The sequence below is a fragment of the Mytilus californianus genome, unplaced genomic scaffold (genome assembly GCF_021869535.1).
Source record: "Mytilus californianus isolate M0D057914Y unplaced genomic scaffold, xbMytCali1.0.p SCAF_9, whole genome shotgun sequence".
Lineage (NCBI taxonomy): Eukaryota > Metazoa > Mollusca > Bivalvia > Mytilida > Mytilidae > Mytilus > Mytilus californianus.
Genome location: NW_026262745.1, coordinates 66501206 through 66520846, shown reverse-complemented (window position 1 = coordinate 66520846; position 19641 = coordinate 66501206).

Sequence of the window (19641 nt, the reverse complement as noted above, 5' to 3'; positions counted from 1 at the left end):
AATTTCTGCATAATATTAGAAAGATTGAGAGATCAGGGGGCTCTCACCATTGCCCTGTGCCCTTTGTCCTAAAATTTTGACAATTTTTAGCTGAAAAGTGACAATCTAAGCCCTCCGTAGATATCGAAGATGACATTATTCTGGGAAATCCTTCTAATACAACCTTTACATATACAGAGTCTATGATTAAGTTGAATTTTATGGACATACGTAGGTTTTCGCTATATATTTTGAATATCCAACTGGCACTTTTGGCCCTCCGTAAACATATAAGACAGGAAGTGTACCCACATTCCGTTTTGTCACGTTTGTATCTACCTAATAGTATTAAGGTGTAATACCACCATTGATTTTCCCCTATTAGTCTTTGTTAAATTTGCACTTTTCAAAAAATTGTGCAGAATTTATCTTTGTTTCAAATAAAGAAATACTTGGCATGAGTAAAGTTTGATCCTGTCCAGTACTATAGAAAAAATTTCACATAACATTTCATTGCATATAAGAAAATAACCATCACTGGAAGTTAACCAATCAAATTTTCCCCCTTTTTTAACCTGTATACAAGCTTTAGTAACCATGTAACCTCAAGTTTCCAAAATATTCTATAGAAACCCCAAATAAAAAAATAATGGTGCTTTGAAATACCCAAGATATATGTTTATGACCCAGAAATGTTTTACTGCAATGAAATGTAGGATCAATTACCTACAACTGTCAAATTCAAGGGAATATTTTTTTTCGACCTATTTTCGTATGCAACCGGATGTGACGTACTATGATTTGGTGGTATTACACCTAAAGAAGACTTTTTTGTTAAATAAACTGAATGTGTCTTTTTTTCCTTTGTTATACTGGTTATTTCAAGCATTCCTGTCAAGTTTTGTCATAATCAGTTCAATAGTTTGAGAAAAATCTAGTATAATGTAAGACGACGTCTGCAGCGATTCGAGCTAAATTTCTTCGAAAAATCCAAACCAAGCCGCATCATGATAGAATATAGTGTGGACCAATAAATGATCAAATATTTATCTCATCTGCCTACAAACAGTTGAATATGATACAAAAGATGACTTTAGGATGATAAATACTACCAATGGACCTCTTTGTCTTCCTTATAAGGTCTCTTTTGGTCCATTTATACCTCTCATTTCCTCAAAATTTCTACTTTATAGGCCAATAGATAAAAATTTTGGGGTAACTTTCACTCATTTATGATAGAAATGTTATAATAAATGATTAATTGAAGTATTCAAGCTGAATGAACTATCCGTAAAAAAGTTTACTGTCTCCAAGGAGGTTTCAATAAGTCCTTACGTAAAACTTAAATTTACGCCGCGTTCCAGAGAGGGACATAAAAAGCTTCTCTTTTGGTGAATAATTTGTTGTTACTGCTTTAATAATAATTTCATTTACTTAAAACTATATATTTATTAAAGTATTTCTTAGGAAAAATTTTCTAGTATAGCAGAATATAAGAAAAAAGGAGAAAAAGCTCCCCAAAACTCTAAGTATGGCTTATTCTGTCAACTAATATTCATGGTAAAGTCCTATTTCAAGGAAATTTTCTCATAAAATGTGTTTTGGAGACTCAATCCACTCAGAATATTTCATTATTAGTAATATTTCACTTAAATAGCAAGAAATTTTAACACATGAGAGTACTCACAAAGTCAAAGGTGCATGTACAGCTTCCTATATTAGGTGTAATACCACCATTGATTTTCCCCTATTAGTCTTTGTTAAGTTTGCACTTTTCAAAAAATTGTGCAGAATTTATCTTTGTTTCAAATAAAGAAATACTTGGCATGAGTAAAGTTTGATCCTGTCCAGTACTATAGAAAAAATTTCACATAACATTTCATTGCATATAAGAAAATAACCATCACTGGAAGTTAACCAATCAAATTTTCCCCCTTTTTTAACCTGTATACAAGCTTTAGTAACCATGTAACCTCAAGTTTCCAAAATATTCTATAGAAACCCCAAATAAAAAAATAATGGTGCTTTGAAATACCCAAGATATATGTTTATGACCCAGAAATGTTTTACTGCAATGAAATGTAGGATCAATTACCTACAACTGTCAAATTCAAGGGAATATTATTTTTCGACCTATTTTCGTATGCAACCGGATGTGACGTACTATGATTTGGTGGTATTACACCTAAAGAAGACTTTTTTGTTAAATAAACTGAATGTGACTTTTTTTCCTTTGTTATACTGGTTATTTCAAGCATTCCTGTCAAGTTTTGTCATAATCAGTTCAATAGTTTGAGAAAAATCTAGTATAATGTAAGACGACGTCTGCAGCGATTCGAGCTAAATTTCTTCGAAAAATCCAAACCAAGCCGCATCATGATAGAATATAGTGTGGACCAATAAATGATCAAATATTTATCTCATCTGCCTACAAACAGTTGAATATGATACAAAAGATGACTTTAGGATGATAAATACTACCAATGGACCTCTTTGTCTTCCTTATAAGGTCTCTTTTGGTCCATTTATACCTCTCATTTCCTCAAAATTTCTACTTTATAGGCCAATAAATAAAAATTTTGGGGTAACTTTCACTCATTTATGATAGAAATGTTATAATAAATGATTAATTGAAGTATTCAAGCTGAATGAACTATCCGTAAAAAAGTTTACTGTCTCCAAGGAGGTTTCAATAAGTCCTTACGTAAAACTTAAATTTACGCCGCGTTCCAGAGAGGGACATAAAAAGCTTCTCTTTTGGTGAATAATTTGTTGTTACTGCTTTAATAATAATTTCATTTACTTAAAACTATATATTTATTAAAGTATTTCTTAGGAAAAATTTTCTAGTATAGCAGAATATAAGAAAAAAGGAGAAAAAGCTCCCCAAAACTCTAAGTATGGCTTATTCTGTCAACTAATATTCATGGTAAAGTCCTATTTCAAGGAAATTTTCTCATAAAATGTGTTTTGGAGACTCAATCCACTCAGAATATTTCATTATTAGTAATATTTCACTTAAATAGCAAGATATTTTAACACATGAGAGTACTCACAAAGTCAAAGGTGCATGTACAGCTTCCTATATTAGGTGTAATACCACCATTGATTTTCCCCTATTAGTCTTTGTTAAATTTGCACTTTTCAAAAAATTGTGCAGAATTTATCTTTGTTTCAAATAAAGAAATACTTGGCATGAGTAAAGTTTGATCCTGTCCAGTACTATAGAAAAAATTTCACATAACATTTCATTGCATATAAGAAAATAACCATCACTGGAAGTTAACCAATCAAATTTTCCCCCTTTTTTAACCTGTATACAAGCTTTAGTAACCATGTAACCTCAAGTTTCCAAAATATTCTATAGAAACCCCAAATAAAAAAATAATGGTGCTTTGAAATACCCAAGATATATGTTTATGACCCAGAAATGTTTTACTGCAATGAAATGTAGGATCAATTACCTACAACTGTCAAATTCAAGGGAATATTTTTTTTCGACCTATTTTCGTATGCAACCGGATGTGACGTACTATGATTTGGTGGTATTACACCTAAAGAAGACTTTTTTGTTAAATAAACTGAATGTGACTTTTTTTCCTTTGTTATACTGGTTATTTCAAGCATTCCTGTCAAGTTTTGTCATAATCAGTTCAATAGTTTGAGAAAAATCTAGTATAATGTAAGACGACGTCTGCAGCGATTCGAGCTAAATTTCTTCGAAAAATCCAAACCAAGCCGCATCATGATAGAATATAGTGTGGACCAATAAATGATCAAATATTTATCTCATCTGCCTACAAACAGTTGAATATGATACAAAAGATGACTTTAGGATGATAAATACTACCAATGGACCTCTTTGTCTTCCTTATAAGGTCTCTTTTGGTCCATTTATACCTCTCATTTCCTCAAAATTTCTACTTTATAGGCCAATAAATAAAAATTTTGGGGTAACTTTCACTCATTTATGATAGAAATGTTATAATAAATGATTAATTGAAGTATTCAAGCTGAATGAACTATCCGTAAAAAAGTTTACTGTCTCCAAGGAGGTTTCAATAAGTCCTTACGTAAAACTTAAATTTACGCCGCGTTCCAGAGAGGGACATAAAAAGCTTCTCTTTTGGTGAATAATTTGTTGTTACTGCTTTAATAATAATTTCATTTACTTAAAACTATATATTTATTAAAGTATTTCTTAGGAAAAATTTTCTAGTATAGCAGAATATAAGAAAAAAGGAGAAAAAGCTCCCCAAAACTCTAAGTATGGCTTATTCTGTCAACTAATATTCATGGTAAAGTCCTATTTCAAGGAAATTTTCTAATAAAATGTGTTTTGGAGACTCAATCCACTCAGAATATTTCATTATTAGTAATATTTCACTTAAATAGCAAGAAATTTTAACACATGAGAGTACTCACAAAGTCAAAGGTGCATGTACAGCTTCCTATAAAGAAGACTTTTTTGTTAAATAAACTGAATGTGACTTTTTTTCCTTTGTTATACTGGTTATTTCAAGCATTCCTGTCAAGTTTTGTCATAATCAGTTCAATAGTTTGAGAAAAATCTAGTATAATGTAAGACGACGTCTGCAGCGATTCGAGCTAAATTTCTTCGAAAAATCCAAACCAAGCCGCATCATGATAGAATATAGTGTGGACCAATAAATGATCAAATATTTATCTCATCTGCCTACAAACAGTTGAATATGATACAAAAGATGACTTTAGGATGATAAATACTACCAATGGACCTCTTTGTCTTCCTTATAAGGTCTCTTTTGGTCCATTTATACCTCTCATTTCCTCAAAATTTCTACTTTATAGGCCAATAAATAAAAATTTTGGGGTAACTTTCACTCATTTATGATAGAAATGTTATAATAAATGATTAATTGAAGTATTCAAGCTGAATGAACTATCCGTAAAAAAGTTTACTGTCTCCAAGGAGGTTTCAATAAGTCCTTACGTAAAACTTAAATTTACGCCGCGTTCCAGAGAGGGACATAAAAAGCTTCTCTTTTGGTGAATAATTTGTTGTTACTGCTTTAATAATAATTTCATTTACTTAAAACTATATATTTATTAAAGTATTTCTTAGGAAAAATTTTCTAGTATAGCAGAATATAAGAAAAAAGGAGAAAAAGCTCCCCAAAACTCTAAGTATGGCTTATTCTGTCAACTAATATTCATGGTAAAGTCCTATTTCAAGGAAATTTTCTCATAAAATGTGTTTTGGAGACTCAATCCACTCAGAATATTTCATTATTAGTAATATTTCACTTAAATAGCAAGATATTTTAACACATGAGAGTACTCACAAAGTCAAAGGTGCATGTACAGCTTCCTATATTAGGTGTAATACCACCATTGATTTTCCCCTATTAGTCTTTGTTAAATTTGCACTTTTCAAAAAATTGTGCAGAATTTATCTTTGTTTCAAATAAAGAAATACTTGGCATGAGTAAAGTTTGATCCTGTCCAGTACTATAGAAAAAATTTCACATAACATTTCATTGCATATAAGAAAATAACCATCACTGGAAGTTAACCAATCAAATTTTCCCCCTTTTTTAACCTGTATACAAGCTTTAGTAACCATGTAACCTCAAGTTTCCAAAATATTCTATAGAAACCCCAAATAAAAAAATAATGGTGCTTTGAAATACCCAAGATATATGTTTATGACCCAGAAATGTTTTACTGCAATGAAATGTAGGATCAATTACCTACAACTGTCAAATTCAAGGGAATATTTTTTTTCGACCTATTTTCGTATGCAACCGGATGTGACGTACTATGATTTGGTGGTATTACACCTAAAGAAGACTTTTTTGTTAAATAAACTGAATGTGACTTTTTTTCCTTTGTTATACTGGTTATTTCAAGCATTCCTGTCAAGTTTTGTCATAATCAGTTCAATAGTTTGAGAAAAATCTAGTATAATGTAAGACGACGTCTGCAGCGATTCGAGCTAAATTTCTTCGAAAAATCCAAACCAAGCCGCATCATGATAGAATATAGTGTGGACCAATAAATGATCAAATATTTATCTCATCTGCCTACAAACAGTTGAATATGATACAAAAGATGACTTTAGGATGATAAATACTACCAATGGACCTCTTTGTCTTCCTTATAAGGTCTCTTTTGGTCCATTTATACCTCTCATTTCCTCAAAATTTCTACTTTATAGGCCAATAAATAAAAATTTTGGGGTAACTTTCACTCATTTATGATAGAAATGTTATAATAAATGATTAATTGAAGTATTCAAGCTGAATGAACTATCCGTAAAAAAGTTTACTGTCTCCAAGGAGGTTTCAATAAGTCCTTACGTAAAACTTAAATTTACGCCGCGTTCCAGAGAGGGACATAAAAAGCTTCTCTTTTGGTGAATAATTTGTTGTTACTGCTTTAATAATAATTTCATTTACTTAAAACTATATATTTATTAAAGTATTTCTTAGGAAAAATTTTCTAGTATAGCAGAATATAAGAAAAAAGGAGAAAAAGCTCCCCAAAACTCTAAGTATGGCTTATTCTGTCAACTAATATTCATGGTAAAGTCCTATTTCAAGGAAATTTTCTCATAAAATGTGTTTTGGAGACTCAATCCACTCAGAATATTTCATTATTAGTAATATTTCACTTAAATAGCAAGAAATTTTAACACATGAGAGTACTCACAAAGTCAAAGGTGCATGTACAGCTTCCTATATTAGGTGTAATACCACCATTGATTTTCCCCTATTAGTCTTTGTTAAATTTGCACTTTTCAAAAAATTGTGCAGAATTTATCTTTGTTTCAAATAAAGAAATACTTGGCATGAGTAAAGTTTGATCCTGTCCAGTACTATAGAAAAAATTTCACATAACATTTCATTGCATATAAGAAAATAACCATCACTGGAAGTTAACCAATCAAATTTTCCCCCTTTTTTAACCTGTATACAAGCTTTAGTAACCATGTAACCTCAAGTTTCCAAAATATTCTATAGAAACCCCAAATAAAAAAATAATGGTGCTTTGAAATACCCAAGATATATGTTTATGACCCAGAAATGTTTTACTGCAATGAAATGTAGGATCAATTACCTACAACTGTCAAATTCAAGGGAATATTTTTTTTCGACCTATTTTCGTATGCAACCGGATGTGACGTACTATGATTTGGTGGTATTACACCTAAAGAAGACTTTTTTGTTAAATAAACTGAATGTGACTTTTTTTCCTTTATTATACTGGTTATTTCAAGCATTCCTGTCAAGTTTTGTCATAATCAGTTCAATAGTTTGAGAAAAATCTAGTATAATGTAAGACGACGTCTGCAGCGATTCGAGCTAAATTTCTTCGAAAAATCCAAACCAAGCCGCATCATGATAGAATATAGTGTGGACCAATAAATGATCAAATATTTATCTCATCTGCCTACAAACAGTTGAATATGATACAAAAGATGACTTTAGGATGATAAATACTACCAATGGACCTCTTTGTCTTCCTTATAAGGTCTCTTTTGGTCCATTTATACCTCTCATTTCCTCAAAATTTCTACTTTATAGGCCAATAAATAAAAATTTTGGGGTAACTTTCACTCATTTATGATAGAAATGTTATAATAAATGATTAATTGAAGTATTCAAGCTGAATGAACTATCCGTAAAAAAGTTTACTGTCTCCAAGGAGGTTTCAATAAGTCCTTACGTAAAACTTAAATTTACGCCGCGTTCCAGAGAGGGACATAAAAAGCTTCTCTTTTGGTGAATAATTTGTTGTTACTGCTTTAATAATAATTTCATTTACTTAAAACTATATATTTATTAAAGTATTTCTTAGGAAAAATGTTCTAGTATAGCAGAATATAAGAAAAAAGGAGAAAAAGCTCCCCAAAACTCTAAGTATGGCTTATTCTGTCAGCTAATATTCATGGTAAAGTCCTATTTCAAGGAAATTTTCTCATAAAATGTGTTTTGGAGACTCAATCCACTCAGAATATTTCATTATTAGTAATATTTCACTTAAATAGCAAGAAATTTTAACACATGAGAGTACTCACAAAGTCAAAGGTGCATGTACAGCTTCCTATATTAGGTGTAATACCACCATTGATTTTCCCCTATTAGTCTTTGTTAAATTTGCACTTTTCAAAAAATTGTGCAGAATTTATCTTTGTTTCAAATAAAGAAATACTTGGCATGAGTCAAGTTTGATCCTGTCCAGTACTATAGAAAAAATTTCACATAACATTTCATTGCATATAAGAAAATAACCATCACTGGAAGTTAACCAATCAAATTTTCCCCCTTTTTTAACCTGTATACAAGCTTTAGTAACCATGTAACCTCAAGTTTCCAAAATATTCTATAGAAACCCCAAATAAAAAAATAATGGTGCTTTGAAATACCCAAGATATATGTTTATGACCCAGAAATGTTTTACTGCAATGAAATGTAGGATCAATTACCTACAACTGTCAAATTCAAGGGAATATTTTTTTTCGACCTATTTTCGTATGCAACCGGATGTGACGTACTATGATTTGGTGGTATTACACCTAAAGAAGACTTTTTTGTTAAATAAACTGAATGTGACTTTTTTTCCTTTGTTATACTGGTTATTTCAAGCATTCCTGTCAAGTTTTGTCATAATCAGTTCAATAGTTTGAGAAAAATCTAGTATAATGTAAGACGACGTCTGCAGCGATTCGAGCTAAATTTCTTCGAAAAATCCAAACCAAGCCGCATCATGATAGAATATAGTGTGGACCAATAAATGATCAAATATTTATCTCATCTGCCTACAAACAGTTGAATATGATACAAAAGATGACTTTAGGATGATAAATACTACCAATGGACCTCTTTGTCTTCCTTATAAGGTCTCTTTTGGTCCATTTATACCTCTCATTTCCTCAAAATTTCTACTTTATAGGCCAATAAATAAAAATTTTGGGGTAACTTTCACTCATTTATGATAGAAATGTTATAATAAATGATTAATTGAAGTATTCAAGCTGAATGAACTATCCGTAAAAAAGTTTACTGTCTCCAAGGAGGTTTCAATAAGTCCTTACGTAAAACTTAAATTTACGCCGCGTTCCAGAGAGGGACATAAAAAGCTTCTCTTTTGGTGAATAATTTGTTGTTACTGCTTTAATAATAATTTCATTTACTTAAAACTATATATTTATTAAAGTATTTCTTAGGAAAAATTTTCTAGTATAGCAGAATATAAGAAAAAAGGAGAAAAAGCTCCCCAAAACTCTAAGTATGGCTTATTCTGTCAACTAATATTCATGGTAAAGTCCTATTTCAAGGAAATTTTCTCATAAAATGTGTTTTGGAGACTCAATCCACTCAGAATATTTCATTATTAGTAATATTTCACTTAAATAGCAAGAAATTTTAACACATGAGAGTACTCACAAAGTCAAAGGTGCATGTACAGCTTCCTATATTAGGTGTAATACCACCATTGATTTTCCCCTATTAGTCTTTGTTAAATTTGCACTTTTCAAAAAATTGTGCAGAATTTATCTTTGTTTCAAATAAAGAAATACTTGGCATGAGTAAAGTTTGATCCTGTCCAGTACTATAGAAAAAATTTCACATAACATTTCATTGCATATAAGAAAATAACCATCACTGGAAGTTAACCAATCAAATTTTCCCCCTTTTTTAACCTGTATACAAGCTTTAGTAACCATGTAACCTCAAGTTTCCAAAATATTCTATAGAAACCCCAAATAAAAAAATAATGGTGCTTTGAAATACCCAAGATATATGTTTATGACCCAGAAATGTTTTACTGCAATGAAATGTAGGATCAATTACCTACAACTGTCAAATTCAAGGGAATATTTTTTTTCGACCTATTTTCGTATGCAACCGGATGTGACGTACTATGATTTGGTGGTATTACACCTAAAGAAGACTTTTTTGTTAAATAAACTGAATGTGACTTTTTTTCCTTTGTTATACTGGTTATTTCAAGCATTCCTGTCAAGTTTTGTCATAATCAGTTCAATAGTTTGAGAAAAATCTAGTATAATGTAAGACGACGTCTGCAGCGATTCGAGCTAAATTTCTTCGAAAAATCCAAACCAAGCCGCATCATGATAGAATATAGTGTGGACCAATAAATGATCAAATATTTATCTCATCTGCCTACAAACAGTTGAATATGATACAAAAGATGACTTTAGGATGATAAATACTACCAATGGACCTCTTTGTCTTCCTTATAAGGTCTCTTTTGGTCCATTTATACCTCTCATTTCCTCAAAATTTCTACTTTATAGGCCAATAAATAAAAATTTTGGGGTAACTTTCACTCATTTATGATAGAAATGTTATAATAAATGATTAATTGAAGTATTCAAGCTGAATGAACTATCCGTAAAAAAGTTTACTGTCTCCAAGGAGGTTTCAATAAGTCCTTACGTAAAACTTAAATTTACGCCGCGTTCCAGAGAGGGACATAAAAAGCTTCTCTTTTGGTGAATAATTTGTTGTTACTGCTTTAATAATAATTTCATTTACTCAAAACTATATATTTATTAAAGTATTTCTTAGGAAAAATTTTCTAGTATAGCAGAATATAAGAAAAAAGGAGAAAAAGCTCCCCAAAACTCTAAGTATGGCTTATTCTGTCAACTAATATTCATGGTAAAGTCCTATTTCAAGGAAATTTTCTCATAAAATGTGTTTTGGAGACTCAATCCACTCAGAATATTTCATTATTAGTAATATTTCACTTAAATAGCAAGAAATTTTAACACATGAGAGTACTCACAAAGTCAAAGGTGCATGTACAGCTTCCTATATTAGGTGTAATACCACCATTGATTTTCCCCTATTAGTCTTTGTTAAATTTGCACTTTTCAAAAAATTGTGCAGAATTTATCTTTGTTTCAAATAAAGAAATACTTGGCATGAGTCAAGTTTGATCCTGTCCAGTACTATAGAAAAAATTTCACATAACATTTCATTGCATATAAGAAAATAACCATCACTGGAAGTTAACCAATCAAATTTTCCCCCTTTTTTAACCTGTATACAAGCTTTAGTAACCATGTAACCTCAAGTTTCCAAAATATTCTATAGAAACCCCAAATAAAAAAATAATGGTGCTTTGAAATACCCAAGATATATGTTTATGACCCAGAAATGTTTTACTGCAATGAAATGTAGGATCAATTACCTACAACTGTCAAATTCAAGGGAATATTTTTTTTCGACCTATTTTCGTATGCAACCGGATGTGACGTACTATGATTTGGTGGTATTACACCTAAAGAAGACTTTTTTGTTAAATAAACTGAATGTGACTTTTTTTCCTTTGTTATACTGGTTATTTCAAGCATTCCTGTCAAGTTTTGTCATAATCAGTTCAATAGTTTGAGAAAAATCTAGTATAATGTAAGACGACGTCTGCAGCGATTCGAGCTAAATTTCTTCGAAAAATCCAAACCAAGCCGCATCATGATAGAATATAGTGTGGACCAATAAATGATCAAATATTTATCTCATCTGCCTACAAACAGTTGAATATGATACAAAAGATGACTTTAGGATGATAAATACTACCAATGGACCTCTTTGTCTTCCTTATAAGGTCTCTTTTGGTCCATTTATACCTCTCATTTCCTCAAAATTTCTACTTTATAGGCCAATAAATAAAAATTTTGGGGTAACTTTCACTCATTTATGATAGAAATGTTATAATAAATGATTAATTGAAGTATTCAAGCTGAATGAACTATCCGTAAAAAAGTTTACTGTCTCCAAGGAGGTTTCAATAAGTCCTTACGTAAAACTTAAATTTACGCCGCGTTCCAGAGAGGGACATAAAAATCTTCTCTTTTGGTGAATAATTTGTTGTTACTGCTTTAATAATAATTTCATTTACTTAAAACTATATATTTATTAAAGTATTTCTTAGGAAAAATTTTCTAGTATAGCAGAATATAAGAAAAAAGGAGAAAAAGCTCCCCAAAACTCTAAGTATGGCTTATTCTGTCAACTAATATTCATGGTAAAGTCCTATTTCAAGGAAATTTTCTCATAAAATGTGTTTTGGAGACTCAATCCACTCAGAATATTTCATTATTAGTAATATTTCACTTAAATAGCAAGATATTTTAACACATGAGAGTACTCACAAAGTCAAAGGTGCATGTACAGCTTCCTATATTAGGTGTAATACCACCATTGATTTTCCCCTATTAGTCTTTGTTAAATTTGCACTTTTCAAAAAATTGTGCAGAATTTATCTTTGTTTCAAATAAAGAAATACTTGGCATGAGTCAAGTTTGATCCTGTCCAGTACTATAGAAAAAATTTCACATAACATTTCATTGCATATAAGAAAATAACCATCACTGGAAGTTAACCAATCAAATTTTCCCCCTTTTTTAACCTGTATACAAGCTTTAGTAACCATGTAACCTCAAGTTTCCAAAATATTCTATAGAAACCCCAAATAAAAAAATAATGGTGCTTTGAAATACCCAAGATATATGTTTATGACCCAGAAATGTTTTACTGCAATGAAATGTAGGATCAATTACCTACAACTGTCAAATTCAAGGGAATATTTTTTTTCGACCTATTTTCGTATGCAACCGGATGTGACGTACTATGATTTGGTGGTATTACACCTAAAGAAGACTTTTTTGTTAAATAAACTGAATGTGACTTTTTTTCCTTTGTTATACTGGTTATTTCAAGCATTCCTGTCAAGTTTTGTCATAATCAGTTCAATAGTTTGAGAAAAATCTAGTATAATGTAAGACGACGTCTGCAGCGATTCGAGCTAAATTTCTTCGAAAAATCCAAACCAAGCCGCATCATGATAGAATATAGTGTGGACCAATAAATGATCAAATATTTATCTCATCTGCCTACAAACAGTTGAATATGATACAAAAGATGACTTTAGGATGATAAATACTACCAATGGACCTCTTTGTCTTCCTTATAAGGTCTCTTTTGGTCCATTTATACCTCTCATTTCCTCAAAATTTCTACTTTATAGGCCAATAAATAAAAATTTTGGGGTAACTTTCACTCATTTATGATAGAAATGTTATAATAAATGATTAATTGAAGTATTCAAGCTGAATGAACTATCCGTAAAAAAGTTTACTGTCTCCAAGGAGGTTTCAATAAGTCCTTACGTAAAACTTAAATTTACGCCGCGTTCCAGAGAGGGACATAAAAAGCTTCTCTTTTGGTGAATAATTTGTTGTTACTGCTTTAATAATAATTTCATTTACTTAAAACTATATATTTATTAAAGTATTTCTTAGGAAAAATTTTCTAGTATAGCAGAATATAAGAAAAAAGGAGAAAAAGCTCCCCAAAACTCTAAGTATGGCTTATTCTGTCAACTAATATTCATGGTAAAGTCCTATTTCAAGGAAATTTTCTCATAAAATGTGTTTTGGAGACTCAATCCACTCAGAATATTTCATTATTAGTAATATTTCACTTAAATAGCAAGAAATTTTAACACATGAGAGTACTCACAAAGTCAAAGGTGCATGTACAGCTTCCTATATTAGGTGTAATACCACCATTGATTTTCCCCTATTAGTCTTTGTTAAATTTGCACTTTTCAAAAAATTGTGCAGAATTTATCTTTGTTTCAAATAAAGAAATACTTGGCATGAGTAAAGTTTGATCCTGTCCAGTACTATAGAAAAAATTTCACATAACATTTCATTGCATATAAGAAAATAACCATCACTGGAAGTTAACCAATCAAATTTTCCCCCTTTTTTAACCTGTATACAAGCTTTAGTAACCATGTAACCTCAAGTTTCCAAAATATTCTATAGAAACCCCAAATAAAAAAATAATGGTGCTTTGAAATACCCAAGATATATGTTTATGACCCAGAAATGTTTTACTGCAATGAAATGTAGGATCAATTACCTACAACTGTCAAATTCAAGGGAATATTTTTTTTCGACCTATTTTCGTATGCAACCGGATGTGACGTACTATGATTTGGTGGTATTACACCTAAAGAAGACTTTTTTGTTAAATAAACTGAATGTGACTTTTTTTCCTTTGTTATACTGGTTATTTCAAGCATTCCTGTCAAGTTTTGTCATAATCAGTTCAATAGTTTGAGAAAAATCTAGTATAATGTAAGACGACGTCTGCAGCGATTCGAGCTAAATTTCTTCGAAAAATCCAAACCAAGCCGCATCATGATAGAATATAGTGTGGACCAATAAATGATCAAATATTTATCTCATCTGCCTACAAACAGTTGAATATGATACAAAAGATGACTTTAGGATGATAAATACTACCAATGGACCTCTTTGTCTTCCTTATAAGGTCTCTTTTGGTCCATTTATACCTCTCATTTCCTCAAAATTTCTACTTTATAGGCCAATAAATAAAAATTTTGGGGTAACTTTCACTCATTTATGATAGAAATGTTATAATAAATGATTAATTGAAGTATTCAAGCTGAATGAACTATCCGTAAAAAAGTTTACTGTCTCCAAGGAGGTTTCAATAAGTCCTTACGTAAAACTTAAATTTACGCCGCGTTCCAGAGAGGGACATAAAAAGCTTCTCTTTTGGTGAATAATTTGTTGTTACTGCTTTAATAATAATTTCATTTACTTAAAACTATATATTTATTAAAGTATTTCTTAGGAAAAATTTTCTAGTATAGCAGAATATAAGAAAAAAGGAGAAAAAGCTCCCCAAAACTCTAAGTATGGCTTATTCTGTCAACTAATATTCATGGTAAAGTCCTATTTCAAGGAAATTTTCTCATAAAATGTGTTTTGGAGACTCAATCCACTCAGAATATTTCATTATTAGTAATATTTCACTTAAATAGCAAGAAATTTTAACACATGAGAGTACTCACAAAGTCAAAGGTGCATGTACAGCTTCCTATATTAAAGAAGACTTTTTTGTTAAATAAACTGAATGTGACTTTTTTTCCTTTGTTATACTGGTTATTTCAAGCATTCCTGTCAAGTTTTGTCATAATCAGTTCAATAGTTTGAGAAAAATCTAGTATAATGTAAGACGACGTCTGCAGCGATTCGAGCTAAATTTCTTCGAAAAATCCAAACCAAGCCGCATCATGATAGAATATAGTGTGGACCAATAAATGATCAAATATTTATCTCATCTGCCTACAAACAGTTGAATATGATACAAAAGATGACTTTAGGATGATAAATACTACCAATGGACCTCTTTGTCTTCCTTATAAGGTCTCTTTTGGTCCATTTATACCTCTCATTTCCTCAAAATTTCTACTTTATAGGCCAATAAATAAAAATTTTGGGGTAACTTTCACTCATTTATGATAGAAATGTTATAATAAATGATTAATTGAAGTATTCAAGCTGAATGAACTATCCGTAAAAAAGTTTACTGTCTCCAAGGAGGTTTCAATAAGTCCTTACGTAAAACTTAAATTTACGCCGCGTTCCAGAGAGGGACATAAAAAGCTTCTCTTTTGGTGAATAATTTGTTGTTACTGCTTTAATAATAATTTCATTTACTTAAAACTATATATTTATTAAAGTATTTCTTAGGAAAAATTTTCTAGTATAGCAGAATATAAGAAAAAAGGAGAAAAAGCTCCCCAAAACTCTAAGTATGGCTTATTCTGTCAACTAATATTCATGGTAAAGTCCTATTTCAAGGAAATTTTCTCATAAAATGTGTTTTGGAGACTCAATCCACTCAGAATATTTCATTATTAGTAATATTTCACTTAAATAGCAAGAAATTTTAACACATGAGAGTACTCACAAAGTCAAAGGTGCATGTACAGCTTCCTATATTAGGTGTAATACCACCATTGATTTTCCCCTATTAGTCTTTGTTAAATTTGCACTTTTCAAAAAATTGTGCAGAATTTATCTTTGTTTCAAATAAAGAAATACTTGGCATGAGTCAAGTTTGATCCTGTCCAGTACTATAGAAAAAATTTCACATAACATTTCATTGCATATAAGAAAATAACCATCACTGGAAGTTAACCAATCAAATTTTCCCCCTTTTTTAACCTGTATACAAGCTTTAGTAACCATGTAACCTCAAGTTTCCAAAATATTCTATAGAAACCCCAAATAAAAAAATAATGGTGCTTTGAAATACCCAAGATATATGTTTATGACCCAGAAATGTTTTACTGCAATGAAATGTAGGATCAATTACCTACAACTGTCAAATTCAAGGGAATATTTTTTTTCGACCTATTTTCGTATGCAACCGGATATGATTTGGTGGTATTACACCTAAAGAAGACTTTTTTGTTAAATAAACTGAATGTGACTTTTTTTCCTTTGTTATACTGGTTATTTCAAGCATTCCTGTCAAGTTTTGTCATAATCAGTTCAATAGTTTGAGAAAAATCTAGTATAATGTAAGACGACGTCTGCAGCGATTCGAGCTAAATTTCTTCGAAAAATCCAAACCAAGCCGCATCATGATAGAATATAGTGTGGACCAATAAATGATCAAATATTTATCTCATCTGCCTACAAACAGTTGAATATGATACAAAAGATGACTTTAGGATGATAAATACTACCAATGGACCTCTTTGTCTTCCTTATAAGGTCTCTTTTGGTCCATTTATACCTCTCATTTCCTCAAAATTTCTACTTTATAGGCCAATAAATAAAAATTTTGGGGTAACTTTCACTCATTTATGATAGAAATGTTATAATAAATGATTAATTGAAGTATTCAAGCTGAATGAACTATCCGTAAAAAAGTTTACTGTCTCCAAGGAGGTTTCAATAAGTCCTTACGTAAAACTTAAATTTACGCCGCGTTCCAGAGAGGGACATAAAAAGCTTCTCTTTTGGTGAATAATTTGTTGTTACTGCTTTAATAATAATTTCATTTACTCAAAACTATATATTTATTAAAGTATTTCTTAGGAAAAATTTTCTAGTATAGCAGAATATAAGAAAAAAGGAGAAAAAGCTCCCCAAAACTCTAAGTATGGCTTATTCTGTCAACTAATATTCATGGTAAAGTCCTATTTCAAGGAAATTTTCTCATAAAATGTGTTTTGGAGACTCAATCCACTCAGAATATTTCATTATTAGTAATATTTCACTTAAATAGCAAGAAATTTTAACACATGAGAGTACTCACAAAGTCAAAGGTGCATGTACAGCTTCCTATATTAGGTGTAATACCACCATTGATTTTCCCCTATTAGTCTTTGTTAAATTTGCACTTTTCAAAAAATTGTGCAGAATTTATCTTTGTTTCAAATAAAGAAATACTTGGCATGAGTCAAGTTTGATCCTGTCCAGTACTATAGAAAAAATTTCACATAACATTTCATTGCATATAAGAAAATAACCATCACTGGAAGTTAACCAATCAAATTTTCCCCCTTTTTTAACCTGTATACAAGCTTTAGTAACCATGTAACCTCAAGTTTCCAAAATATTCTATAGAAACCCCAAATAAAAAAATAATGGTGCTTTGAAATACCCAAGATATATGTTTATGACCCAGAAATGTTTTACTGCAATGAAATGTAGGATCAATTACCTACAACTGTCAAATTCAAGGGAATATTTTTTTTCGACCTATTTTCGTATGCAACCGGATGTGACGTACTATGATTTGGTGGTATTACACCTAAAGAAGACTTTTTTGTTAAATAAACTGAATGTGACTTTTTTTCCTTTGTTATACTGGTTATTTCAAGCATTCCTGTCAAGTTTTGTCATAATCAGTTCAATAGTTTGAGAAAAATCTAGTATAATGTAAGACGACGTCTGCAGCGATTCGAGCTAAATTTCATCGAAAAATCCAAACCAAGCCGCATCATGATAGAATATAGTGTGGACCAATAAATGATCAAATATTTATCTCATCTGCCTACAAACAGTTGAATATGATACAAAAGATGACTTTAGGATGATAAATACTACCAATGGACCTCTTTGTCTTCCTTATAAGGTCTCTTTTGGTCCATTTATACCTCTCATTTCCTCAAAATTTCTACTTTATAGGCCAATAAATAAAAATTTTGGGGTAACTTTCACTCATTTATGATAGAAATGTTATAATAAATGATTAATTGAAGTATTCAAGCTGAATGAACTATCCGTAAAAAAGTTTACTGTCTCCAAGGAGGTTTCAATAAGTCCTTACGTAAAACTTAAATTTACGCCGCGTTCCAGAGAGGGACATAAAAATCTTCTCTTTTGGTGAATAATTTGTTGTTACTGCTTTAATAATAATTTCATTTACTTAAAACTATATATTTATTAAAGTATTTCTTAGGAAAAATTTTCTAGTATAGCAGAATATAAGAAAAAAGGAGAAAAAGCTCCCCAAAACTCTAAGTATGGCTTATTCTGTCAACTAATATTCATGGTAAAGTCCTATTTCAAGGAAATTTTCTCATAAAATGTGTTTTGGAGACTCAATCCACTCAGAATATTTCATTATTAGTAATATTTCACTTAAATAGCAAGATATTTTAACACATGAGAGTACTCACAAAGTCAAAGGTGCATGTACAGCTTCCTATATTAGGTGTAATACCACCATTGATTTTCCCCTATTAGTCTTTGTTAAATTTGCACTTTTCAAAAAATTGTGCAGAATTTATCTTTGTTTCAAATAAAGAAATACTTGGCATGAGTCAAGTTTGATCCTGTCCAGTACTATAGAAAAAATTTCACATAACATTTCATTGCATATAAGAAAATAACCATCACTGGAAGTTAACCAATCAAATTTTCCCCCTTTTTTAACCTGTATACAAGCTTTAGTAACCATGTAACCTCAAGTTTCCAAAATATTCTATAGAAACCCCAAATAAAAAAATAATGGTGCTTTGAAATACCCAAGATATATGTTTATGACCCAGAAATGTTTTACTGCAATGAAATGTAGGATCAATTACCTACAACTGTCAAATTCAAGGGAATATTTTTCTTCGACCTATTTTCGTATGCAACCGGATGTGACGTACTATGATTTGGTGGTATTACACCTAAAGAAGACTTTTTTGTTAAATAAACTGAATGTGACTTTTTTTCCTTTGTTATACTGGTTATTTCAAGCATTCCTGTCAAGTTTTGTCATAATCAGTTCAATAGTTTGAGAAAAATCTAGTATAATGTAAGACGACGTCTGCAGCGATTCGAGCTAAATTTCTTCGAAAAATCCAAACCAAGCCGCATCATGATAGAATATAGTGTGGACCAATAAATGATCAAATATTTATCTCATCTGCCTACAAACAGTTGAATATGATACAAAAGATGACTTTAGGATGATAAATACTACCAATGGACCTCTTTGTCTTCCTTATAAGGTCTCTTTTGGTCCATTTATACCTCTCATTTCCTCAAAATTTCTACTTTATAGGCCAATAAATAAAAATTTTGGGGTAACTTTCACTCATTTATGATAGAAATGTTATAATAAATGATTAATTGAAGTATTCAAGCTGAATGAACTATCCGTAAAAAAGTTTACTGTCTCCAAGGAGGTTTCAATAAGTCCTTACGTAAAACTTAAATTTACGCCGCGTTCCAGAGAGGGACATAAAAAGCTTCTCTTTTGGTGAATAATTTGTTGTTACTGCTTTAATAATAATTTCATTTACTTAAAACTA